Source organism: Aulostomus chinensis, chromosome 4 (assembly GCF_037954235.1).
Source record: "Aulostomus chinensis isolate RoL2024-O1b breed Wild chromosome 4, RoL_Achi_v1.0, whole genome shotgun sequence".
In the NCBI taxonomy this organism is placed as follows: Eukaryota; Metazoa; Chordata; class Actinopteri; order Syngnathiformes; family Aulostomidae; genus Aulostomus; species Aulostomus chinensis.
The window spans coordinates 6,689,137-6,716,787 of record NC_141323.1 but is presented as its reverse complement, the minus strand read 5'-3'; the positions used below and the strand labels follow the sequence as shown (position 1 = coordinate 6,716,787).

The 27,651-nt window shown below is 46.5% G+C and overlaps 1 long non-coding RNA gene across 1 annotated transcript in view; it reads left to right on the top strand.

The window, feature by feature from the left end:
• The window catches only part of LOC147262453 (uncharacterized), a 44,111-nt gene that overhangs the window by 2,419 nt on the left and 14,041 nt on the right, over nt 1–27,651 (top strand). Inside the window, exon 2 of the long non-coding RNA XR_015112384.1 lies at nt 22,659–22,708. This is a non-coding gene — a long non-coding RNA (uncharacterized LOC147262453). The remainder of the gene's footprint in view (nt 1–22,658; nt 22,709–27,651) is intronic.

Genomic DNA, 27,651 nt, shown 5'->3' with positions numbered 1-27,651 from the left:
CTGATTGTAAATCAGATATTGTAGAACACTGGACTTACAGCACCAGCAATTTGTCACAGTTTATCCCCTGTGGTAAGGCGGTAGAGCCCCAGTAGATTAATAGTGAACGTTTATGAAAGTGTGCTGAAAAAGTACTAGTTGAGCTTAAGTTACCATCTGTTAATACGTGGTGACTCCTCTTGTCAAGGGAACATTCATCCCTCAAGGAACATTTATGAGCAGTTCCCTCTGTCTTGGCGCTAAACACACAAAACTAGGAGACTTTTAACATTGTTGTTTTTAAAAGATTGATTGGTCCTTGCCTGTAAGTTATGTAATCTCTGGTTTCTGAATGATCAGCTGAGCAGGAATGTGGAGGGTCGGAGCCACTGGGCCCAAAAACAGACAGATGAAGGAGCCAAACAGTGGCTCGTGAGTCACGATGAACCAATCACAAAGACAAACAGAATTACGCAAGGAACTAATAAGTGTGTGTTCTGTGTCCGAGCGCCTCGCTGGCTCCCACTTCAGCCTGTGTTACCTGTGAATTCACACCTCCTCCCCTGCATTCTTGTTTTTAATCAAAGCAGCTGAACATTAGGCTCTGAGTGGAGGGATTATTCTTCATATCCTGCTAAACAAACCAACCAATGTGCCTCAAGAAGTACCAGCGTCGCTGTCTGTCACATTCTAATGAAATGTGCAATAATCTGGTGGTGCTAACCAACATTAATCCTGCCGTGTTTGCCTTCATTACTCGGGAACAAATCCGTCACCCGTTTGAAGGCAACGTTCAGACCTCCAAGCTGTTATTTCCGCCCTTGAGAGCATTACGAGCGAACCTATACCAAAGAATTCCATCAATGAGCTGGGATTAGTGACATGCTTGTAATGGCTGGAGTGTTTTACGAGAGCTGGGTGTTGACAACATGGCCCGCACACGCCTGCATGCGTGTTCCTGTTTATCTGTTTTTGTGGGTGCATTTCTCATCTGCGTCACACGCTGTGTGTGACGTCTGTCAGATGTTTGCGCTCGCCTTGTCTCAACAAATAGATTTTCACTCTGACGGAATTTGCCTTTTCTTTACCTCCTCCCAGCTAAAGCGTCATCCCTCCTTCCTCTCCTCTCGCTGTCTCTGGCGCTCCTTGCTGTTTTCCCAGCATCGTAATCTGAGAAATGAGCCCATTACTTTTTCCTCTGGTGTGTGTGTTGAATAATTGAAGTAGTAGTGCAGGCATTTTTGTGTCTGCGAATGATGTGAGCACAAACAGCCAGCTGTGAAAGTTGCATTTCCGCTGGGTTATGTGGTCATAATTAGCAGCTGCCACGTGACTCTGTGTGTGTGTGTGTGTGTGCGTGTGTGTGTGTGTGTGTGTGTGTGTGAACAGGGGTGTGCTTGTGTTTACATGACAGTCGACCAGGAAGGGAAGTGACGCAGGGTGCAGCGAAGGGGCAGTAGTTGCAGACGCTGCTGCAGAGAGAGAGAGAGAGAGAAGGGAAGGGCAGGAAAACCACAGGACGATAGAAGAGCGAGGCAGGAACAAAGATGCTAATGAGCGATCTCTGTCTTGGTTGCTGCTGTCGATGGCAGGATTGTCACTTTGCTCCTGCTGTCGGAGCCACAAATCCACAAACATGCAGTAAAAATGACTCACTGCCGGCGTAGGTTGGGAAAGTGAGCATTCGATTATGAAATGTGTTTACCCTCCGCTCACTATAAAAGTAGTGACACAGGCTTTTGTTTGTTCAGAGCTTTGCTTGTTCCACTTCTTAGCCAACCTCCCTGGTTGCTCTTCACAGTGACCTCATCATCCCTCTGGCCAGCTTCCCTCCCTGACTGGAGCGCGCTCCGACGTTTTTGGCTGTTAGAGGACTTTCACAACAACGTTGGTAATTGATACTCTTCAAATATTTCCTCAGCAAACGCCGGGCTTCCTAGGCGATGGAAGGAGGACATGGGAGATGGTTCTCAAAGCGGCTCATAAAGGAGCCAGTGAAGCATGGAACAGGATGTTTTATCCAGGGAAGGGGGGCCTGCTCACCGTCAAGAGCTGATCAAACAACTTTCCTACTCTCTGGCTGTCTCTGATGGATTTGACCTGAGCTTGGTACCAGAGCAGAAGCAGAGCGGTGGTCACAGTCTGAGGGGTTCCTCCTCTGTGGAGCATGCACGTCTTGGGTGTTGAACCTGGATACACTCACATGATATTTAGGCACAAGTGTTGAGACAGAGTTCCGATTATCTAATCGTTCACTCAAACTGGACAAGGTTCATCCACTGGGGAGCATGGATGGGCTCGGTGAACCTCCCAGCAATCTGCCTCCTTATTTCTGTGTTGTTATTCATCTTTTGTCTACCAGGGGGCTTGAACGTCCATCACTCCATCCATCCATCATCCATCATCCATCTTCCCCCTCTTCTCCTGTTGAGGGTGGTGGGGGTGGAGCCTATCCCAGCAGCCTCCCCCCTGGACAGGTCACCAGTCCATGGCAGGGCCAACACATAGAGACAGACAACCATTGGCTCTCCCAGCCACGCCTACGGTCAATTTAGAGTCTGGATTAACCTGGTCCCTCTTGATGTCTTTGGACTGTGGGAGGAAGCTCAAGCACCACTGCTCCACCGTGTTTCCATGGCTTGAATGTGTGCCGTGCATTCTCCTGCAGCCAGCCTGTTTTATTACACATGTATTTGCCTGTTTCTACAATTCCTAATGTACCTATTAGGTGTAGAAATATTAGTATTTGAGGACCTTTTGACCCAGGGACCACCAGACTAAAGAGCACATGCCTGGAACGTCAAAGAAACAAATAAAACAAAAGTACTGCATTAGGGTTAGACTGTAGGTCAGATTTGTGCCTGGCAAGGCGACCTTTGACCACCAAAACCTATCCAGGTCATCCTTAAGTCTCAGTGGATCTTTATGCCAAAATTAAAGAAATTCCATCAAAGTGTACCAGAGGTATGAGGTCCGTATGAGGTTGGGTTCAATTGCTCCATTTGTCACTGCTTGTAGAAAACGAAACAAAACCTCGTTTGGCAGAAACCTGCTCCGATCAGCAGGATGGCTGAAAGAAAGGTTGCCTTCATCTTGTCAGTTTGTCCTCGAGTCCATGTGGACGTTTTTTTGCCAAATTTGAAAAAAATAGCTCAAGGTTTTTCTGAGATTTCTGCAATAAGAAGAATGGCTCCTGGTGGTTGATAACCTTTGTCTTTAGAAATTATATTTCAGTCTAATACAAAGACTGATTAAACTCTTGTATTTGTTGACCTTTTAATTGGTGGATTGAATTATTCTTCCGTATTTATTTCTGGCTCCAGCCTCCTTTAACGCCAGCGGTGGACACATCATCCAACATCCTCTCTGCAACTGAAACAGGTCATGAAACCATGAATGTGGCTCAGCAGTGTAAGAATTTTGGAATGACAGGAGGTCTGTTGCTGAGTCTGCTTCTTATTTACCTGGAGATCAAGTTGGCTGCTCCTGCCTGTGATATGTGGCCTTATTTAGGTTGATCTGCATTGCGTTTCTTCTATGAGGTGTCGAGATGACACGGGGAGTCCGTCTGGTCAGAGGTGAGTGGACCATTGCATAGCTGAGAGGCCTGCTGGTGCAGGGTGAGTTGGCAGAGTCTGACTTGGCACCGCGCTACTCAGCAAAGGACTGGCCTGGGGAGGACGTGAAGTGATACCTCAGCAGGGCCGGGTAATGGAGGGGAAAAGTGTCCACGTCTTCATTAGAGGGGAGGGACTTGGAACATGAGATGAAACCAGGAAAAGTACTGTATTTGCTCCTGACTTGCTCTGAAGTTTTGCTAGAATTCATTTCCTCGTCTTTTGGCAAGTTTACAGTTCTGCTGGGAAATCGAACCTGACTTGAACAAAGATGCAACATTTTCTGGCTGCAGGGAAAAGGCCTTATAGCTTTATTGCCTTTTCCCTGCATAGCCCACAGCTCGCATGTCTGCTGGTCATGGTGATTAAAGGACACGTGGGGGGGGGGGGCTTGGTGCTGGCGTCGAGAGTGTTGAAAAAGTAATGCTTTGGGTTCTAGCTGGATGCATTTGATAGTTGTGTGTTTTATCTGTTGCTAGAAAAGAGGATAACAGGTCCCGTTTAAGGAGACATTTGGACAGGAAATACTTCAGGCTACCAGGTTTTATGTGTGATAGCTGGAGAGGACTTAGTGAAAACATTGTTTTAGAGGAGGTACAGATTGCTCCACTAAGTAGGCCAAAGGCACAGGGGAGTGTCACATGAACCGGCGCAGCTATGTTAGCTATTCTCCAGTGTCTTGTTCAGCCACAGATGGGAAAAGAGACAGTGTGAGGGAGACAGGACGCCCAGCGTGTGTCATGTATCCCATGCTGCTTGACGTCCGCGCGCGACACCCAAAACCACATTGCTGAAAAGGGGAAGTGCTTGATTCCATTGGCCCAGAAACCGCAATGACCTTTTCTTTAAATGCTTTAAGCAGAGCAGAAGGTCAGCAAAGCCAGTCTTATCTGAGCACTGCAGGAAGTTTGAACTGTTCCTCAGAGTCACAGCTGCCCGTGGCAACACAACCCTGGCCAGTGTTTGTCATCTGTTTACCACCTGGCACATGCTGCCATCTCCCACCGCCACCTCTTTCCCTCTCACAGCCTTCAAGCCCACCAAACCAAAAAAATCCCCAAGGCAACAGCAGGGATGGCGACACTTGGCCTGAAGGGAGATGGCCAGTGTCAGAGATGAGAGGAAATATGTGAGGAGGCAAAGAGAAGTAGTTGTGAGGTCAGTGATGAATAGGGATGGAAACAGAGGACAAAAGCAGAGCGTAATACCTGCTTTTGGGCCGCTGCTACTGACGCGGCGGTATTTACTTGTGGATTTATTTCGGTATGTTTGTACATCCGTTTCTGGGTGCTGGCTGGGAGAGTTTCTTTGGTTTGTCATCTGTGTTTGTCCAGCACATAATGGAGGGTGAGGCTCTCTCCACTGCACCAGTTTGTAGAAGTTGGATCCAAATAGACCAGCTGAACCAGTTCAGGCTGCAGGAGGAAGTGTCATGGTGATGCAGTGTGAACACAGCTGTCAAGTCACAATAACAACATTTTGATTTCTCAGAAAGCCTCCTGATGCGGCCTGCTGACGTGGTTGTGTTCTTACACGCTTGCACACACGTGGTCATCCCCCGTCAACCACTTCCCCACATCCATGAGCGATGCAACAGCTCCGCTCTTCCTCGCCGGCTGTTACGTCAGAGTGACTGGCCTAGATTTTTGAAAATGGACTTGGAGCACTTGCCGTTTATAGCCTTTTCCCTGCATCTCCCTGATGTAACAGCAGAGCACGACTTCCCCAAAAAAGTTCCACTAGAAAAAGTGGCTGCTGCTTTTACAGGTCAGACCAGTTATTTTCCATGATGTTAGGTATTATTCTCTCCTGCTGGGAGAAACAAATTTTGTGGAGGAGCTTGACATTTTTATGACTGACTTCATCTCAGGCCTCTTCAGCTCACATGATGGTTCTGTTGTAAATGGTGCTGAATATTTATATTGTAACTGGTGTGCGGGTGTTTAAGTTTTTTCTATCTCATCGTGCTGAAGATCAAATGTTCAGCCAGTTTACACGAGTGTCATACAGTTCTGATTATTCCAGAATGCCGTGAACGCGTCTTATAGGGTTTTGTAGCCAGTCAATCACACAGTGACCGATGACGGTGTTTCAGGAGCGAGTGTGTAGCAGATGTGACGCTCGTGTGTTCCTGAGGTGGCCAGGTTACTCGTACTGGTTAGGCTGCAGTTGCCTGTATTCTGTTGCTGAAATAAAGTGTTGGTGAATGGAGTTCATGGCTCGCCGCTCCACCTCATTTCTTTGTGAAGATGCTATGCAAAAACGTATTTATAACAGTGACGTACAGAATGAGATAGAGAGCATAAGGAAGTCTTATGAGACAGGAAAACATATAAAACACGTAAACATGAGAAGCCCAGTTTTGCTTTGGTCATGTTTAAAAGCAAGATTATTGTTGCCGTGACGGTCCAAGTGGTGCTTGCATACGTTTTTGTCGTCCCCCCGATGCGTGCTGCAGGACGACAGGATGAGGTATGCAGATATATGATAGGTTTACATGCGTTTTCCAGCATGTCCTCTACATTGTGAAAGCACCGTCCGTCACAGATCAGCGGAGGAGGCAGGCGCGCTAGCAAGGCGGCCAACACCCCTGTGCACCAGTGTCAGTTGCCGGTGCATCTCTGAATGTGTGTTGTGAGGTTTAGGCGATACAGCATCGCCCCATCACAATGGGCCCAAAAACCACCAACACCTGCTAACAGGGGGGTGTTTTTGGCTCCACTCAGCATTCAATGCTTCCATGTCAACTGACTCTTTAGAAATAAGAATTTTGTGGGAGAAACCAAGACAACCAGTGAGCAGAGGAATCGTGAATGTGAAGCTTTTAATTTGGCACAAAAATGACCTGCCAACTGTGTTTGCTATTTGCTACGTGGCCGCAGTGCAGAGGCTTCCTATTCAGCCCGTTTATCTCCTGTTTCCTGAAAATAGCTGCCATCACTGTTGGAAGCCAGGGAAATGAAACCGTACGACTGATGGTCCACGAATCCTAGAACCAGAAACACTTACGAGCTTCGCGAGGCATGACTTCCCTCACAAATCTGTTAACATGAGAACATGTGGTGCAGCTCCATGTTTTTTTTAGCATAAACAACCTGGTCACAGCCCTTCTGATGCAACTCATGAGGTGTGTGTGTGTGTGTGTGTGTGTGTGTGTTCTGCGCATCAGCATGTGTGTGTTGTTTGGCTTCAGGAGGGAGGAGTGAGCAGACTTCAAAACAAAAATCTCACAGTCATCTTATTGATTTGCTGCGTCTCCTTTTAGCCTTCTCTTTCTCTCTGTCTGGTCTCCGTGTGTCTCCATCTCCCACCACCTTGCTACTTCCATGTTCCCACGGCAACACGTGGCTATTAGTTACATAACACTTGTGCTTGTGCTACAGTATGTGCATGAGTGAGCGTGTGCGTGACCCCTCAGCTACCCCGGGGCTTGAGAAATCAAAGATGAAACATGCAGCTTTCAGGTCTTATTAGCCTCAGGCCTGGTGCTAGCGCATCATCGATAGTGTTGAGGTATAAATACATCCTGTGTGTGTGTGTGTGTGTGTGTGTGTGTGTGTGTGTAGTTCATTAAGCTATTGCTGCAGACTCTTTCATTTCCACTAGATGGGAACAACGTGCAAATAAAGAGAAAACACACGTCTGCTGTGTTTGATTGCATTTATTCATGTCATGTGGTTTGTCCTCATTATGGCTTCACATCAGTTTAATGATGGTGAGATGACTCATGGATAATGGCTTGTTGGTGCTGGTTAGAGGTGCTAATGGCACACAGTGTGCTTTTTCCCCTATTACAGCTTCTCCAGCATGGATGAGCTGTGTGTGTGCGTGTGTGTGTGTGTGTGTGTGTGTGTGTGTGTGTGTGTGTGTGTGTGTGTGTGTGTGTGTGTGTGTGTGTGCTACTTCATTCAATAAGTGTCCTTGCTCTTGGTGGAGGTATGAATAGGGATTAGTGCTTGATTAAATAGTGAGGTGGATGTGTGTCAGATAGTCCCCCCTACACACACACACACACACACACACACACACACACACACACACACACACACTTTGCCCTCAGATCCCCTCTAATGGCATTAGGCAGGCCTCGGCAGGGGAGGGCCAAGCTGCTGTTCATTTCAATTAGATCCATGATGTCAAGGAGCGATCCCACGCAGCGCGCTCGCCTTAATTGAGCTCATTTTATATTTATGAGGGAGAAATCCAAGCAATACATAAACACTCCACTCTGCTGTTTCCCAGAGGGGTGTTTTCACTCAGTTAAATCCGTTCAAATCTGGGATTCCAACGGCGGCCAGGCCCGTTTGTGTAAATGCGTGTCTGCATGTGCTTACTCATGCATGCGAGGCGGAAGACAGGTTTGAGTCTCTCTATTGAAGTGCTTTGCTGAGGAAAGGCTGATGGTGTGTTTGCATAAGTGGAAGATGGTGGAGTGTGTGTGGAGCACCTGCAGTCGCTGGGCTCCTTCCCTCAGAGCCCCAGGGCCCCAGTGGAGGAGCTGACTGTACTGCGCTGGACTCTGCAGCAGGGCAGTAAAACAATTCTTGAAACTGTCTTATCTTTATGACCTCAACTGCTTCCATTGTGTCTGTAGGTTCCACTTCCACATCCATAAATCCTCAGGACTCCCACGAACTCTCCATCATGTCCCCAGAGCTGCTGCCCACATCTTCTCTGTCCTGTTAAAGTGATACTTCACCCCAGAAGTGTATTTTACTTCTCAACTACTCACTAACAGGAATCTTGAGCTCACTGAAATGTTTTTCCCTCCTGCACTTTTTTTTTGTGACTCCAGAATGCAGAGAGCCAGCCACGTGCCGTATTTAGCTTGAAGCTAATGGAGACTGACAGCTAACAACAGCTAAATTGTTTGTTGATAGCCCTCGTCTTCTTTAACCAGCTGTATGATCAGTAATCAACGAACTTTTTAATTTCAGCTAAAAACTATAACATTTCCGGTTCGCTGCTGATATGAACAAGTGCAGACAAGCACGAATAACTTGGTTGAAATGGCTGGTCACACTCGGCGCGGTGAGGTGGATTGTTTTATCTCAGATCAAAGTGAGGTGGCTTACTGGGCGTACGGCTGGATACAGATGATGCGGGTGATACTGGACAATGACTTACAACGTTTAAGTTAAGTTGTTGTTAGCTGTCAGTCTCCATTAGCCTCAAGCTAAACATACGTGACTGGCTCCTCCTGCATTCTGGACTCACAAAGAAGTGAAGTGGAGGGGAAAAAAATGTCTTTGGGAGATGAAGACTCCGGCTTGAGAGATGAAATGAACTTTCTGGGTAAAATACCACTTTAAATCGTTTCATATAGCATGAAAGACCTCAGCTGACTGTCCTCCTCCAAAATCATACTAAAGTCATTTTACAAGAAGATGATTGGAGACTGTGTGTGTGTGTGTGTGTGTGTGTGTGTGTGTGTGTGTGTGTGTGTGTGTGTGTGTGTGCGTGTGTGTGTGTGTGTGTGTGTTGGGGGGCTGTTTAGACAGCTGAGCTGGCTGGGGAACCAACGACGCACTATAAACTGTAGTCTGTAGCAAAAAGCTGCAGCAAAGACAACAGGTTGTTAGCAGTGGTTCTGGATCCTGAAGGCGGCTGCCACAAGCATCAACCCGGAAGAAGAACATTTATCACACGGGGTGCCAGCCACTCAGGACGAGGAGGAGCAGATAAATCCTGGAACAGGCTGGACTCAGAGGACGCGTAGCAAATGTTTCAGTCGAGGATAAAATCAACAAGAGGCTTAGAGAGACACTGGAAACTGAAAGAGGAAACAGCTGGACCGTAAATACACATTTACTTTGTGGCCAATTTGACTTCAACAAGGACTTGTCAGAGTTGTTGTTGCTGATCGAATGTGAGCTCCATTCACAGAGAGAGTTGTGTTTGTTTGTTGTGATGATCGTGTCATTGTTTTGATCCATTTATTGCAATTGAATCAGCAGTTATGAATCCGTTATGAATGACTTATTGTATCAGTTATTGAATCAGTTATTGAATCACTTATTGAATCAGTTATGAATCACTTACTGAATCGGTTATGAATCCGTTATTGAATCAGTTATGAATCCATTATTGAATCCGTTATGAATGACTTATTGAATCACGTATTGAATCAGTTATGAATCCGTTATTGAATCAGTTATTAATCACTTATTGAATCAGTTATTAATCTGTTATTGAATCACTTATTGAATCACTTATTGAATCAGTTATGAATCCATTATTGAATCCGTTATGAATGACTTATTGAATCAGTTATTAAATCCTTTATGAATCACTTATTGAATCAGTTATGAATCCGTTATTGAATCAGTTATGAATCCATTATTGAATCCGTTATGAATCCGTTACTGAATCAGTTATTGAATCACTTATTGAATCAGTTATGAATCTGTTATTGAATCAGTTATTAATCACTTATTGAATCAGTTATGAATCTGTTATTGAATCAGTTATTAATCACTTACTGAATCAGTTATGAATCCGTTACTGAATCAGTTATTGAATCACTTATTGAATCCGTTATGAATCCGTTACTGAATCAGTTATTAATCACTTATTGAATCAGTTATGAATCTGTTATTGAATCAGTTATTAATCACTTACTGAATCAGTTATGAATCCGTTATTGAATCAGTTATGAATCCATTATTGAATCCGTTACTGAATCAGTTATTGAATCAGTAATGAATCACTTATTGAATCAGTTATGAATCTGTTATTGAATCAGTTATTAATCACTTACTGAATCAGTTATGAATCAGTTATTGAATCAGTAATGAATCAGTAATGAATCACTTATTGAATCAGTTATGAATCATTTATTGACTCCGTTGTGAATCACTTATTGAATCTGTTATTGAATCCATTATAAATCACTTATTGAATCCGTTATGAATGAGTTATGAATCAGTTATGCTCAGCCGCAGCATCCTAATGCCTCTGCTTCACCTGACACGGTGCCTTTTATTTTGGTGACAGCGCTTCCACCGGTGCAGCACAGCAGTGTGGTTGTTCCAGTGATTGATGATGAAGAACCTGGGAAAAAGTGTTGAATACTTGAGGTCCAGTAGATTCTCACCTCTCCATCTACTGCCTGTCTCCACTCTCACTATCTGACAGAGACATAAAATACAAAAAACAATTCTGATTATAAAAATCGTGTGTACTTCTACTGTTCGACTGAAATGTCTCAAAGATGGATCACAGGAAGAAGTCGCGTACCGAGACAGCAGAGGGGGTGCAGGAAGGAGCGGGTGAAGGTTCCCTGGGCCCCGAGTCAAAGGGGTTTTCGGTTAAATGCTTGAGACGTCTCTGTGGTTCAAACTAGCTTAAGACATTTTCACCACAAAATATAAACCGCACTCCCAAAATTAATAGCTTTTTATGGCAAATTTTATACAAAGAGGTCAAACAAGGTTACTGAGGCTGTTGGAGGCATTAAGTGTCAACATGCCTCAAACAGAAGAAGGGAAGCTAGTTTTGTGTCTGTGCTGTAGCTCTCTGATAGCTTAGCATTAGCTTCTCACTACTGATGGTTGCACAGAAACATCATGGCAGGAGTTACTGAAGATGATCTCGCTGAACTGAAGTCTCCTCCGCTGAGCTGGTCTTCTGATTCAATCTTACAAAAACCCAATCTAACATGTGCAAGGAACCATGGAGATGCTAACTTCCTATTGGTCAACAAAAATACCTTCTGCCTCATGCTGAACTTTCAAAGTAAAGGTCATGATAACCACAACATTCAATAAGTTCCCAAATCAGTTGCTAATTGTCAGCGTACTGACGCCCCCTCGGCCCAGTTCTACCCTCGTGTCGCGTGGGCTGATATAATCTAATTAAATGCAAATTGAGGACAGCGCCGCCAACCCTGATACATCCTCGATTCTGTCTTGAAGAGGGACAAGAGGACATGTTCTAAACTGCTAGTCATGTCCACTGAGCTGTGGCAGCTCACACAGCAGACTCACCGCTTCCTGCTGTGTCATTTTGTGTGTTCCAGCCAATTTGTATCTGAGAGCTGTTTATTTTTCAATGGCTTCCTTATTGCAGTGAGGTGGAGGTGGTGGTGACCTGTGAGCCGTACTAACCTGCTGCCAGGGCCGTTTAACCTGAGTCATTGTGACTCGCTGCTGCTGAGGGTTGGTGCAGGGCTCGAACCTCAGGAAAAACAATAACTGCAGAAATGAGAGAGGGTGAAACTCATTTCTGCTCAAACCCAGAGATGAATAGTCAAATGGACACGAGAAGTTGTGAAATGTTCATATCCGGATCTCACCACATGGTTGGCTCTCTCATTTGGCCTTCGGTCGCCCTGGCAGTCTCTGATTGGCCCAGATCCACAGGTTTTCTCTTTGAGTCAGTCCACTCAGAGAGGCTAAAGCTCTGCCTCAAATGGCATGTTTCCATAGCAACTGGTCAGAGGGGTGAGGCATGAAGCACAGAGCAGAGATTTCCTAATAAACTCTTTTATTGTCTCCCTGTGGGTTTGCGCCTATGTGAAATGTAAACACGCCTTCAAGTAGACTCCTAAAAAGCCCAGGGAGCAGACATGAAACGCTCCACGTGCTGCATTCACTGTCCTGGACTTTCTGAGCGCTGCTCCCCTTTGACCCGTCCATCTAAGGACAGGACACGTGAAGTCTGAGCCAAATGCAGATGTGAAGCTGAGCACGCTCTCTCTAGCTTGTCTGGAAGGTCGTTAGCATCTTTTTCATTTTCAGTACAATTCATATAGATTATTAGATTAGAATAGATTGAAATAATTTGGGCTCCATAATCGTGGACCTGGCCCGGTGTGGGTATGATTAGGTGGATGAGAGGAAGAAAAGGCTGAAACCTCTGGCTCCTGGTCTTGGCATGAACCCCCACGGTGAGACTGCTGAAGGAGTCTTTGACTCAGTAATTATCTGCTAATTACGAGCTGGTCTGTGTCAGAGCAGCAACCCTGCCGTAAAGCAAAGTTTCATATCTGTTCAAAGACTGTGAAATTAGCTCTTTCCTCAACTCCATCAAGATTCAAGGGACTTTGTCTAAGGAAAGACTAACATTTCTTCCCGTGGGTGTCACATGATTGACAGGAAGTAGAGCAGAACGTAGCGCGGCGCCGAGATGAAAACTGAGACGCAATGAAATCAGGAGAAAACCAAATGGATCCTGGATAGATAATGGCAATCGTTGATATTATCCTCTAATTACTGTTGCTGTGTGAATTCCTCTGAAAATGGAGCCTGACCGGATGGAACCGACACCAAGAACCAAGTAAAGCTCCAGTCATGTTGGTGGTTTTCATCTGAACTTTTACTGTGCTTACATCAATGATCTCAGGTTTAAACATTAGATGAAATCAACCTGACATTTAAGGTACCTATATAATGAATAAGTCAAGTTGGCTTTTCTGCACGTGCAGAAAGTCTTCAACAAATAACGAATATAATCTTGTGATTGTTGTGTTTTTGGGTAAATGCCTTGTCAAAATAAGCTCCATGGTTTGTCCAGTCTGGGCTACTGTACAAACATTATCGAGTACATACATACAAACACACAGTGATTCATCATAAATATGTCCGTTTACTTCGGTAGAACCACGGAAATCCTACACACTGCGCCTTTAATTTTGACTGCACAAGCCTAATGTCTAAATATCAGCTTCTACGAGAGCTGCAGGACTTGTTGGGAGCCAGAGGCGGTTTAGGAACAGACAGCTGGAGCTGACAGACACACTTGTGTGAGAAGTGCGTTGAAGAATGTGTCCATGCAGCAGAGGAAGCCGATGTACCCTGATTGCCTGGACCTTCTCTGAGTCTCTGGATTACTTCAGCGAGTCACAGGAGGTCAAAGTCGATCCTCCCTCGATCTGAGCTTGCAGAAGTGCTTTGGCTTCACCTGATCTCAAGACTTCAGTCCTCTGGTTCTGGGTGATCAGGTGCTGCACCCCTGACCTCCCACGAACCCTCAGTGCACTCCGTTTGTGTTCATGTGGTGCCTTTCCCTCTTCTCCACACATCACTAGTTGCCGTGGAGACTCTCCTTGAGGGCAGACTAAAGAACGCAGTCGTATGTCCGTCTGGGAGAAGCCTTCCATTATCGCTGGGAATTTCTGGTGTATTCCCTTGAGGGTTGTCTGTAGATGTCTGGGCTGCTGAAGAATCACGCTACAGATAAACAGCAAATCTGCATTCATTCCAGTCTGTCACGACCAAAGGTTCGTCAACAGAGTTGGAATTATTTTGGTGTCCTCTGGACTCGCTTCCCACGAGCGTCACTAGCAGTTGAACACTTGAAGCAACACACTTAATTGCGTCTTGATGCTCTAAAAAGTTGAATTTCAAGCGTGTTGACTTGTTACAAATGGGTCCGATAGTGTGGTGCAACAGAGCTGGTCACTAATGAGACCAGGTTCTGCCGTCAGAGCTGACGGACTCGGGTCCGGCTGCTTCGACCAACAATGACTCAGCGTGCACACAACTGAACCCACAAAGGTACAATTCAGGTATCCAGTGTGAGGATACAGACGCTGCCAGGATGGTTCTCACGGTGAACTCCTGTTAACACATCAGTAACAGCCACGTTCCCCAGAAGTAAGGAGGACAACATCCACGTATCACGCAAAAGACACGTGGTTTGTCCCAACAGGCTGAAACACGGATGTATTATTGGACTTTCCAATGTTTTTAGTTGAATATTTCACTTTGGTGGTCTCAGGAAGCAGTGGAGGCTCCATCAGTGTATTCTTGGGTAAATCTTGAAGAACCGTACTGGAGCACGTTGATGGAAGTGGTGAAATAAATGAATAACCTTTGCTCGAGACGGTTTTTGCTCTTTTTGATGAGTACATTTTCTGAGCGGGAAACTTTGGAATCAGCCCTGATGCAGCTGTGACTGAGCCGCCGCCAGACTTTGTCCCCGTGTCTGGAAGCAGCAACATGTGCGACGCTGGCTAGAACAATTAGGAACGCTTCCTTTATTGTAACGTATCTGGTTTGCTGGCGGCGCTGCTGAGTCAGAGGGAGGTTGTGGTATGAGTGTGTGTCTCTGGCTGCACGCACATAGAAACCTGCCCTCCTAGCAGTTGACTGGTCTCATGTCGTCCTGCCTGAGCTGGTAATAATTACAACTCTTCATTTATGCCACACTGGGGAAATTTAAAGAACCGAAAGAGCATTTTCAGAAAGAAGGAGAGAGGATCATTTCAATGAAAAAGGAAAAAATTCTGAAATAAGAAACAAAAATAAATAGATATTAACATTTATATTGGACAATTACAAAAATATGTACACGAAGTATGAAAAAAGACACACATGGACCTCGTCCCGTTCCCATGGGGTGTGAGTGAACCTTGGTAATTCTCTCCATCGTCAGGCTGGTTTCAGTGCTGATTGTTGAATTTGGTCAGTTTAGATGAGAGGAACTCTCCTGAAGTTCTGCATCATAATTGTTTTTTCCTTTTTCAACACATTCTTTCTTCTCCGAAGTAAAAATCAAAGACACAAAAACAGCAAAGAAAATCGTTTCCAGGGGTAAAATCCCAAGAATGGTTCCTTCCTTCTCTGGCAGAGTGATTTGTATGCGCACAAAGAAGACGGACGAACATAATCAGAACCGTGGATTCATTTATTTTAGCCACATGAACGACTCCCAGGAAATGTAGAGTACCGAATGAGAAGTACAACTTTGTTTGAACCCTTGAAAGTACAAAATAAAACTCTGATAGTTTTTAATCTTAATAAAAAGAAAAAAAAATTGTGATGCTTTTATGAAGGTTTTAGAACGTGTGTGCGTGTGTGTGTGTGCGCGTGTGGACGGTCATGAGCTAACAGTTGATCCTCTAATCAGTGCCTCTGAGTCGATTTACTGTTCAACACAGGAGGCAATGATAAGGAAAGAAACCAGAAGACTAATTTCACAGGAACTCTCTGAACCTCAGAACCTGCCAGTGGCCATGAAGGGAATGTTTGTTTTAGAACAAACTGCCAGAATTCAACCATTTCTCATCAGCAGAGCTGTAAAAGCACAAGGAATCATCAGAATGTGATATTTCATCACAATATTCTTCATGTAAAACTTCTGCTGCTAAAAATAATCAATCATTTGCAGCAATGAGAACATTCTGGGCTCCTCAGTTCAGCATGACAGACCTGAGTCACATGACCACATGACGTGAAAACTGAGAAGGTAAAATACTTGATGGCTGGTGTAGAGAGGTTGTAATCATGTCAATCATTCAGTGTGTCGATTAGTATTTCTACCACCCTGGAAACTCAGGTTCAGTATGAATGGAACCAGAAACCCTGAGGTCTCGGCTGATGGGAGGCGGCAGAGAAGCATCGGCTCAGGAAAACTGTCCTCGTTCCACTTGTTTTCTACTGTTCCTTTGTGTGAAAGCGCTCCGTTAATTTGAGTCATAAATTGATTGCATAGATGTGCTAATTTAAAACAAAATAAGCATCCAGCTGGTTTTTCATCAGTGAATCATGACTACTCATACTTAGCTACCTTGAAAGACTAATTTTGTACACTGCGTATCACGGCGTGGGCGAAGCTGCTGACCGTACATCCTGATCGCGGGTTCGATGGTCATTGAACCATAATGTCCCATTTTTTATTTGTGCTCATGAAATGAGCGCAGAGCGCAGAGCGTGACCCGCTGGCGCATTCGTTCACGGTCCGATTTGATGTGTTTGTGGATTACTGAGCACATGTCCGGATGAAGAAGACGGGGATTTGCTGTACGATGACCTGGACGGTTTAAAAACAGACGGTTTTGTTGCTGATAGCTGTTAGCCTCCATTAGCTTAGCATACCTGACTGGCTCTTTCTGCAAACTCGAGCCAGGAAGTAGAGTACAGAAGAAACGCTGCAGGGAAGAAACATCTTTGTGAGTTTAAGACACCGAGCAGTAACTGCTTGAAAGAAATACTTCTAGGCAAAGTACCTTTTTACCTTACTTCTTATTTTAACCCAATTAACACTAAACTAACTTCCTGTTGACTTGACTTTCCAAGAAGTAAAACTTGAGTATTTTTCCGTCAGAAGACGCACTTTGGTTGTGGAGAGATTACGCAGGCAGTACTTGGGCTGCCCAGCTCATCAGGAGGAGCTGGTTGCTCATCCAAACTCCCACTAAGACCTGGTTCCCTTCTTCCAGTAACTTGAAACCCAAAGGTAGAAACAGTTTTGCAGCTGAACGACGTGATGATGCCACACGCCGCCGTGGTCCTGCAGAAGCGACACGCTAACCAGATGATGAACAGCATCAACAGCTGTTTTTTTCTGGGAGATTTCGTGAGCAGCGTGAATTAATCTGCAGGACTCTCCTCCATCTTGGGCTCAGGGTGGCGATTGGGTGATTTAGAAACTTGATTTCACTTTGCGTGTGTGTGTTTGCGGTCTGTGAGTGGGACTGCTGTCTGTGAGTCATGTTCCTCTCCTCATTCATCATCGCACGAGGAGGCAAGTGCTCTGATGTGAGAAGAGGCGAGGGCAGCAGAGAGGAGTTGATTCCTGTTGCTTGTATCCTGCGTCTGCTGGTAAAAACACAGCCGTGAGTATTCCTCCATCATGTAGGCTGCTGTGTCTGCTTGCTGGCTGATTTTCAGACTGTTATTCAGAGACCAAAGTGTCACGTCTGCGTGTCTGCTACAGTGTGTGTTTCAGCCGTCTCAGACTGGTGTAGCTGGGAGAGATGGGAGCAGGGATTCATCCCAGATCAGACTGCAGAGCTGCTGGTGTTCTAATCAGAGGTGCAGCTTTGCTGTGCTCCTTTGTCTGACGAAATGTTTCAGAGGTTGCAACTTCACCCAAAAAGTATGTTTTACCTTCCTGCATTACTTCGTTTGTGACTCCAGAATGCAGCAAGAGCCAGGCATGGACGTTTAGCTTGAAGCTAATGGAGACTGACGGCTAACAACAGCCAGCCGGCCCACTCGGCTGAACCACCCAGCCCCTCGACTGATCATGGTGGAGGGTGCATTTACAGGGTTTGGGCTGTTGGGTGATCAAAAAACATCCATCTATGAGGAACCTATTTTGTAGTTCATTAAAGTGATGTGTCATGTCTGCTGTTGACAATCATTTGAAGATTTAAGTCTGAATAGATTTCAAAACGTGGAATGAGTGACGATCTGATTGTGTGATAGCTGTGATGTAATGAACACAAACCTCTGCTTTTATTTTCATTGATCTTTTAAAAGGTGATATTTTAGATTCGTTGTGTACAGCGAACCAAAATGTGGCTAAGCTGGTTTCAGATGATTGGCGTGAACGTGAGAGCTTCTTCCTTCGAGTAGTCCGACACTGAAAAGAACTCCACGGATGACTGTCACACCTCGTGTGTTGAGTTCTGACTCAAAGTCATCAGTGGCCGTACAGAGTGTCGATGTGAAACAGATCAACCTCTTCCCCTGGAGTGTATACACACACACACACACACACACACACACACACACACACACACACACACACACCACTGCTTCCAGTTTCAGCCACGCTCACCTCGCTCTCACTCTCCGTCATGTTAAGTTCTGTTTCTAGCTTCCTTCTTAACTTTCAGCTTCAGTCAGTCACATCCCGTCTGACCTGGACTTTTTCTGTCTGATTCAAATGTTGCTCTTTGCTGACTCAAAACTGCGAGTTTGAGATCAGGTTAAGAGGAAAGTCTGACCTAAAATAGCTGTGCAGCGTTACTGGACTCCACAGTGAGTCACATCTGCTTGATGGAAGGTGGAGGTTTGTCAGGAGAGTTTTGACCTTTGTTTTAAAATGTTGTTCACATTCTTTTTAAAGGAACACACTGACTTTTTTAAATGCTTATGCACACACCTCTCCTCCCCTTCTCTCTTCTGTGTGAATGCTAATTAGCTTAGCACAATGAAAGTAAAGGATGGGCGTCTGAATAGTTTGACAAGTTAACACCTGAATACTTCAATCATCATCAGAAAAAACGAACAGACGGACGATTTCCTCTCAGCTGATGGGTTCTGAGGCGGCGTGTGATGCTCAGGAGCAGGAACGATGGGAACGTCAAGAGATTAGAGAGCCCAGCTGGCATTGCGTGAGAGGCGGGGTTCACCCTGGACGGGTTGCCAGTCCACCGCAGGACCATCAGGAGCAGTTAGGGGTTCAGTGTCTTGCTCAAGGACACTTGGACATGGTCAACGGGGGAAGTGGGGATTGAACCAGTGACCGTTCGGTTGTTCGATGGCTACGCCACCTCTGAGCCACGCCGCCCGTTATCGTAGTGTGTATCAGATGCTAAAAAGCTTCCTTCAAAATGATTTGATGGTTCATTTTCACCAAATGCTGTGACTTCCTCTTCTCAGATAGCGTGTTGTTAATGTGAGTATGTGAAGAGTCAAGAATTCATTTGAGAAGGACAAAATATCCAGATGAATTTCAGAGTTTGTCACATCAGTTTCCCTGTGTTTGCAGGATTTATGTGGAGGTTCCACCTCCCGCTTGCTCTGTCTTCTCGAGTCAGAGAGTTAAACCAAAGTTCAGCTCTGGCAGGAAACGTTGCTGCTCCTTGGAACTGTTGAAAGCAATCTGGACAATGAGGGATGGGACAGTAAAACAAACAATGAGAGATGCTGAGCATCATAAAGGGGGAAGCATCATGGCAGCGGGGGCTGTTGTTGGGCTGGTGTGTGTTTGATAGAAGGAAAGTGTGTTTGTGTGTGTAAAGCACAGTCAGAGGGTCAGGTTGATGCCAGGAGCACATTCCTTGGCAGCGTGCAGGGTTGCTGTCTGACGCCACTCAAGAACACGATGTGCCGTACATTACCTCAGCAAAAACTGCTCCACAAACACACACACACACGCGCGCACGCACACACACACACACACACACACACACACACTGAGGTGGTTGGCAGAAAAAGAGGTCTGTCACAGCACAACATCATTAAAGGAACTGCGGTGTCTTCTTTAGCAGTGATTGACGTTTCCTCCAGCAGCAGGAAGCGGAGTGTCGCCTCCCGGCTGCAGTCGTGTTCCATGCAGGTTTTATCTTACATAAACGCTCATGAGCTGTCACATGTGCCTCGGCCAATCAGATGTCCTCTCTCTGTGTCCTGGCTGTGGTCCTTGCCTGTCAAGCTGGGTGGATAAATGTCTCAGAGTCCAAGGGCGACAGGAACAACACCAGCACTGTGACGCTGAGTGTGTGTGTGTGTGTGTGTGTGTGTGCACGCGCGCGCGTGCGTGCGTCAGGTTTGTGGGTGTGCAGCGATGGCTGATTTCAGATCTGTCACTAACTGTGGGAGTGTGAGTGGATGGATGAAGGTACCACATGTGCTGGGCGGTCGAGAGCTCGTGGGTCGCTGCTCTTGGCTGCTGGACATTTGGCAGGGCACCAGAACCTGATCCACCCTCTACAGGTGGTGGAGCCATAGAGTGGCAGCTCCAAGTGGGGCCCTGTAGACCAGGTCCACATGGAGCAGCTCACAGCACCAGGTTACCCGCTGCCCCCCCAAGATGGAGGGTGAAACCTGCCACCTGCAGGTGGCAGGGAGGACCTACTCCGCCGTTCATGTGACAATAACTGATGGAACCACAGCATCACTCTGATTGTAGCAAAGGTTGTTACAGGAAGTAAACATGCTTGACCACATGACGCATCTTTGTGCTGCGGTCTGATGTCATTCTTGCGATAGCAGGACGTGGGCGTGCTTTACTACTGGTGCAGACTGCAGCCTGATCTGCTTTGTGTGCACTGGCTAACGTTGGGTTTCTGTCCAAGATGGGGACTTGCTGACAGACACGCTGAATCTGGCTGTGAGATGATTGGAGACGTCCTGAGAGGTGGGCGTGGCTTGTTTCAGCAGCCGGGTCACAGAGGAAGTCATTTTACAGCTCCACAGTAACAGAAAACACTGGAGGGGAAGAGCACAGAAGTCCAGCATTGCTGAGCTTGGTGGTTTCATCTGACTGTTGGGCTCCGACCCCGGAGACGCGTGCGATCATACTGGGGGTCGACTGAACTTGATGAGCGCGTCAGATCAGCACCGCTGCAGAAGCAATGACTCAGCAACAATTTCAGATTGAATCACACCTGGATGCTCAAGAGATGGAGGGAGATGTTGGCGTGTAAAACGTCCTTGATTATTGTTCTTAATAGTATGTTAGTGTCTCTCATGTATACGGATGGGAGGAGTCATCTGTGGGAGGTCCCTCAGCTGGACCGGTCTGCTGATGAGCCGTCCGCTTGACGTGTCAGAGAGTGTTGGGTGTCTCCACCTGAACGCCCACTCAGGGGCGATATCACTCTGGTTTATTCGACCCTGTATGACCAGAAAAGCAGTTTAATGAAGTATGGAGCGGTGCTGCTCTGGACTGGAGTAAAACAGACTCTTGGTTTGTTTAAACTTGGGCCGCTGCAGCTTAGTGACAGTACATTGTTGCTTGTGGAAACCAGCACACCAGCTGGAGGCTCCAACAATGAACAATGCCAGTCTTTTCAACAGCTCTGTAGTATTTAAGGGAACTGAGTCATACGTGCTGAGAGCCGGTCTTTCTATTCTTCAGCCCAAATGTCACTGCCCGACCAAACTCTTCTACCTATAATCAGCAAAGGGGGAAGTATCCATGGACAAATACTGAGGTACTTTCTAGGTATTTGTACTTTACTAGAGTTCGCTGACTTCTTACTTTCACATCCTATTTTTAAACACATCTACACTTTCTACTTATTGCATTTCCACAACTGGCTTATTGATTTAGTTGAAAAGCCTCTGTGTGCAATTATTGGCTGTTTTTTTGATGTTGTGTCTCTTCTGACAGTCAGCAAGGCTCCCAGAGCTGTCAGGAGGGTTCGCTGCTGCGAAGGCAAACCAGTGGACGACTCGAGGCAACGAACCGAAAGACACCCAACAGTGAATTAAACTCTTACTTTGTCAAATTATATTCTGAACCTGATTGTAAAATGAAATAAGAGTTAATTCACTGTTGGGTGTCTTTCTGGTCGTTTCCTCGGGTCGTCCGCTGGTTTGCGCTGCTGCGAAGGCTCTTCGCTCACAGCCGCCTCGCCTGTGAGCGAACCCTCCTGTGGTCGTTGTGAGAGAGGGACTTTGTTTTGAAGCCGGGCTGGTAGAGGCGCACAAATAGACATAAGGCGAGTAAATGCGATGTCGTAATCAACAGCTCGACAGCGACACCGTCGATCCTTTCTTTAGAACAATGGTGGAAACTGAAGGTGTGGATATAGTTGCAGGGAGTGGAGGGTGACTTGAGGAATAACAGAAACAACATAAATGTGGGCAAAACAGCCACAAAGCTCCAACTGAAATGCTGCGCGAAATGTAAAAGGTGAATTTGTTGCATGGAGTCCAGAGAGGTCGAGGCGTGGAAGCGACATGGAAAACCCGTGTCGAAGCAGCTTTGAGGCCGTTATCCAAACGCCCCAGTCAGCATATTCTCATGAAAAATTTGAAATATACCTGTGAGACATGAGGCTCAAGTTTTCCTGCATGATCCCGCAAACGTCGAGCAACACGAGCAATCAGCGCTCACGCAGAAACTCAGGCTTTGCTCGGTATACGAACGTTAGCAATTAGCGGCCTTCATTTCTAACATAAACCTCTGGGGGACTCAACATGTCTGCTTCAGCAGAGTGCATAGATGCCAGCCCGCTAGCATGTTAGTCAAGTGAAAGGTCAGACGAACGCTCATGTGACTGAGGATAATTACGTTTCCGTCTCCAGCGTAGACTTCTACTGCAGCAGCATGAACAGCCAACTGTAAGCAGGTCAAAGGTCACAGCCGATGACCACGTTCCTTCAAGCTTCAGAGGCGCTGAAGACATGGAGTGGACGGTTGCAGATCTGTCGTTCTGCTTCCAGCAGGTGCCTCCTTGTCATTTCTGATCTAGTTCATATATGTTGATGGACCTTTATGTAACCGCTCGCTCTGTGTCTTTTCTCCCTGTGGGACTGCTGGCTGGCTGCCTGGCTGCTGATAACCAAGGGCGGGCACTGAGGAGATGCTGTCCATCTCACAGGGACTTCTTATGTAACCATGTGGTCTCTCTCTCTCTCACTCTCCCTGCAGGCGTCGCTGGAGGTTAATATGTGATGTAGCTTTGGGCTCCATATTAGCAGGTAGGATTGGAATGACGCACTCTGTGTGTGTGTGTGTGTGTGTGTGTGTGTGAGTGTTAGCTCGCTGTAGTTAATACCTCATTGTGCTTTTCCCTCCCTCTTGACTAAACTGTTTGTGGAACGAGAAAAATGTGTGTGGGCGAATAACGTGATCCTACCTGTTGTTGAGTCCTGTGTGTGTGTGTGTGTGTGTGTGTGTGTGTGTGTGTGTGTGTTTCTCAGGCCACTCCCTCTGAACTTTGCCTTCTAACCACATTGTGTGTCCTCTCCAGCCTCCTGGGGTGTGTAGAAGTGTTTTCCTTCCCCTGGCAGTGATGTGTGTTGGCAGGATGAAAGGTTGAGAGACAAATGCATGGAGGACGAGTGAATGGAGGGAAGGAGCAGACTGAAGCCTGTTCAGCCTGATTCCAGGTGTTGTTGCAGTCAGCAAGGTGCTGCCTGTCAGTCTGCTGGTCAGATGAGCTCCAAGGTCCGTGTGTCCCGGAGATCATTTCCCTTCACGCTAAGGCTTTAGCATCATGACAGGTGCAGCAGCATCAAACACACGCCACTTTATTTCTTTTCAGTCAAAACAGTTGAAAGATGCAAAATACGAGTGGATTGTTTCAGAAGTAGCCAGCTGACACTCAGTAACAGTTTGAAACCCGGACAGCAGCTTTGTTAAATCATCAGACTCCAGACATTTGCCAGCCTTGAGTTACGACCATTGGGTTCCGTCTCTTTTGCGCTCCGCCGTCTACATGGACGCGGCCGAGGCTCAAACCTGATTGGTCAAAGCTGCTGAGACGGACACCAGAGGCCTCCCTGTCCCAATGTCTTCTACCTTGCCCACATATTCTGTATTTATCTGCTTATAGTGATTATAAGAAAATGATATTTATATGATTGTTATTTAAAATATAAATGCTCAAGTGCACTCACACATGTGTGTGATGGTTTTTTTACTTACTGGAAACCTTTACTGGTTTAAACACAACCTTATGGGGACCTCTAGTCCTCACAGCTCCAAAGACCATTGTAATATACCAATTGAGGTTAAGATGAAAGTTAGGCTTGCCACGATGACTGCAAGCTTTGCAAACCTCTGTGTGTGTGTGTGTGTGTGTGTGTGTGTGTGTGTGTGTGTGTGTGTGTGTGTTTGACAGGTGCTGCCGAGCAACAGGAAGTGAGTGTCAGATAAGAAATTTGTGCCTTCAGTTTCATTAAAGAGGAACTACACAGGGGCAGCTTGTATGACGCAAGCACAAGACACACACGTACACACACACACGTACACACACACGTACACACACACACGTACACACACACGTACACACACACACACACACACACGTTACTGTAATCAGAGATGTTAACTCAGGACCTCTTACTGCCATCTTATAGATGATCTCCTGGGACGGCTCATTTTCGGTCAATGTGCTCACGTTCATGACCACGACTCAGCAAAACTCTCAGCATTCAGTTCAGCTCTGCTTAAGACTGTCTGACCAACTCAGAGGTCACATGGGCCGCTCTATCTTTTTGGACCTAGAACCTGGGACCCGGATCAATCCAGGCTTCGTTTCCATGCTATCACACACACGATTGATTCACAACTTTGCCATAACATGTTGAGCTGGAGTTTTCTTGGAATCTGACCAGTGGTTTTTAGAATGGGTGGATGGGCTGGGTGTGGTGTTGGCGACGCTGTAGCTTTGCTCTCAACACACACACACACACACACACACACACACACACACACACACACACACAAAATCAGAAACTTAATATCTTTACCATTTTAGCTGACAGCAGCCAGGGGCTGAATCATTCTGCTTTGTTCTTTTAGTTCACCTGTGTGCAAGTGATTATGTGTGTGTGTGTGTGTGTGTGTGTGTGTGTGTGTGTGCGCACGCACGCACGCACGCGCATGCACAGAGTTCTCATTCCATCAGAAGGTGAATCTCTGTGGGGGGTAAAGTAGAGTTCGGCCTCATTAGTGACAAGCTTGCTCATCATCAGGTCACACGTGCAGTGCAGTGTTTTCCCTGTTTTTGCCCTCCCTACACACACACACACACACACACACACACACACACACACACACACACACACACACACACACACCAGTAAAGGTCCATCCCTGGTGTGTCTGTGGCCATAAATCGTGGTCTCTAATTGGAGGCCTAGCATCTGCTCTCTCCTTCTCTGAGCAGTTACACTCGTGTTTATTGCTGTGACCCACATACCACCACTACACACAAGAGACTCGCCGTGGTTAAAGGAACACACACCTGGTGTTAAGATCTGTCCTGAGCGATCAGATGTATCCTGAGATCCAATCACTGTCACCACATTCGGAGGCGGTCTGGGTCTGCGTGCACATGCATCCTGGGCCCCAGTGTGGGAGCCTCATCTGCTGTTCCAGCAGAGATAATGCAGGTGAGTGGAGGAACTGCTGTGGGTTATCACCTGATCATGTGACAAGCCCAGAGAGAACAGAGAGACGCTGTTATTACAGCTGCATTGGTTTGTCAGGAACATGCTGAGGAACAGGCCTTGTCTTTGGGGAAGTGGAGACTGCAACGATCCATCTTTCTCTCATTGCTAACATGAACCAGAACAGATCTTTGTGACCTGCTTGCTGCTTCAGCATCGCTGTGGCTGAGCGCAGCCCTGCTCATCTTCATCCCAGCACTCTGGCGCTGCACAGCTCGCTGCTGCGAGGCCCCGTGTCAACCGCTGTCACGGATATGAAAGACTGCTGGCTACTTTATTCACTGAAGAATCCTTTAATGTAAGCACACAGTTACTAGTCCTGGAATACAGGTTGTTAGATTGGGACAGAATTAGCGGGCTGCTTTCCTCTCTTTATGCTAAGCTAAGCTAAGCTAAGTTATGTCTCTACTTCACACACAGATATAAGAATGAACAAATACCGTCACTCCTCTCATGTAACTCCAACAACCCTGAATTTTGAACAGTTATTATCTCCAGTTCTCCATGGAACTGTCTGGGATGCTCTACATGTTTGGCGTAGTTTGATTGGTCCAGATGCATGTGGATGTCATTGACTGTCAGTGTAAACAAACCTACTGTCCTTGACCTCTGACCTCCACTTGGGCGTGGTCAAAACTGAGAATAAATGTTCTTGTTGTGACTCTCGTCTTTGACCGAGTCTGAGACCTCAGAGGGAGGGCATATGAACTGTGTCCGCTTTCCCACATGCCCAGTGTGTGTAGAGGGGAGGTGGGGCGGGTACTGGGCTGCGACAGCACGACCAATTGGACAGAACCACTCTTTGCCTCTGGCATCACTATGGAGACGGGATCTCTTTTTATAGAGTTCCTTATTCTCCTGCTGTTTACCATTCAGTAGGTTGGAAGCCAACGCAGTGCAATTTAAAGATGGAAGAACTGAGACATGTTTTTCTTCTTTTTGGAGTCTGTTTTGTGTGTGTGGTCGTCCTGTGTGGCAGCAGAGGGAGGCACCGCCACGGTTGCTGGTTCAACAGACGAATCGTTCTTACGAATGTGAGATTTGCTGGTTTTTACTTTTTCACTTTTTTCTGTTTTTCCCTGTCATCCTTCCGGCCTCACTGGGATCCTGTCCAGCTGCCTGGGAAAATGGGGCAGTTGGCACACACACACACACACACACACACACACACACACACACACACACACACACACACACACACACACACTTTTCACCCAGGGGCAAGTGTGTGTGTGTGTGTGTGTGTGTGTGTGTGTGGGGAGGGGGTTCTGAAGTCAAGGAAATGCTGACACTCAATGAGAAAGACGGAGAGTGAAAGTGGGGCTTCAACAGAAGCACACACACTCTCTCTCACCCTCTCTGAGGATGCAGCAAACACACTCAGACATCATGACTAATGTTTAATCCAAAGTCCAACTCTAACCCGGATTTAACTCTGCGTTAAGCCTGAACCCTCAAAGCACCATTTCAAGTAGCGAGAACTAGAACCCTCTCAAAAGTAGAAATGCCCTCTCAAATTAGACTGGGTCATGACAAGGTTAGAAAGACACGTAATCACACACACACACACGCACACACACACACACACACCAGTCCATAGTCTGCTCACACGTGAGTGTGTGCTTCCTTCTACTTTACTCACATTTTTTGGCTTGTTTTGTTGAGACACACCCTCTTTGTTTTGTGGGACAGGACACACACACACACACACACACACACACACACACACACACAGAGCGAGAGAGAGAGAGGAGTGTGTGAGTCTGTCACTGTCAGGATACAACGAGGAACTAAGCTGATGATGATGTAAGTAAGCAGAGTACTGCCAGAGAGGAAAGAAAACTCACTTCAAATGATGTTGTGGCTGATTCCAAAGAAGTTGGAGGTTTTACTTGAGAACCGCAGTCATACAGGACGAGTGGAGGGAGACACGAGGAGACGGAGGCGCCTCACCTCCACGCACCCTGCTGCAGGGTCGGTGAGTGAGCTGAGGTCTCAGGATTTACATGTTTTGATGCTGGTCATGTGTGGATCCTGCTGGTGAAGAGTGTGGGTACGTATGAGTGCAGTACACAGAGGGGTCGGTTTACCTGTCGGTGTGGACACCAGAAGACGGTCCACCCCCCCGTAACCGCCATAGCAAGTGAAGAACAGAGAGAGAGAGAGTTTTCAGGTGGAGAGTGTTTGCTGAGGAATGAAAGGACAGATAAACCTGGAGTATGGAGAGATGAGATGACAACCAGAGATAGAGAGTGGACTCCCAGACAGCGGCTCCCTTCACACCCGCAGCAGTTCTAAACTAAAGAACACATCAGGGAGGTCGTTTACTCCCGAATGCTGCCTTCATGTCTCTGCTTCCATGCAGCAGAGTGAAGTCGGACTGAAGTTGGTGCATTCTGAGTGTTTTCTTGCCAGAAATGCAGAGAACTGAGCTCAGAGTTTGTGACACAGGCTGGAGACCAGAA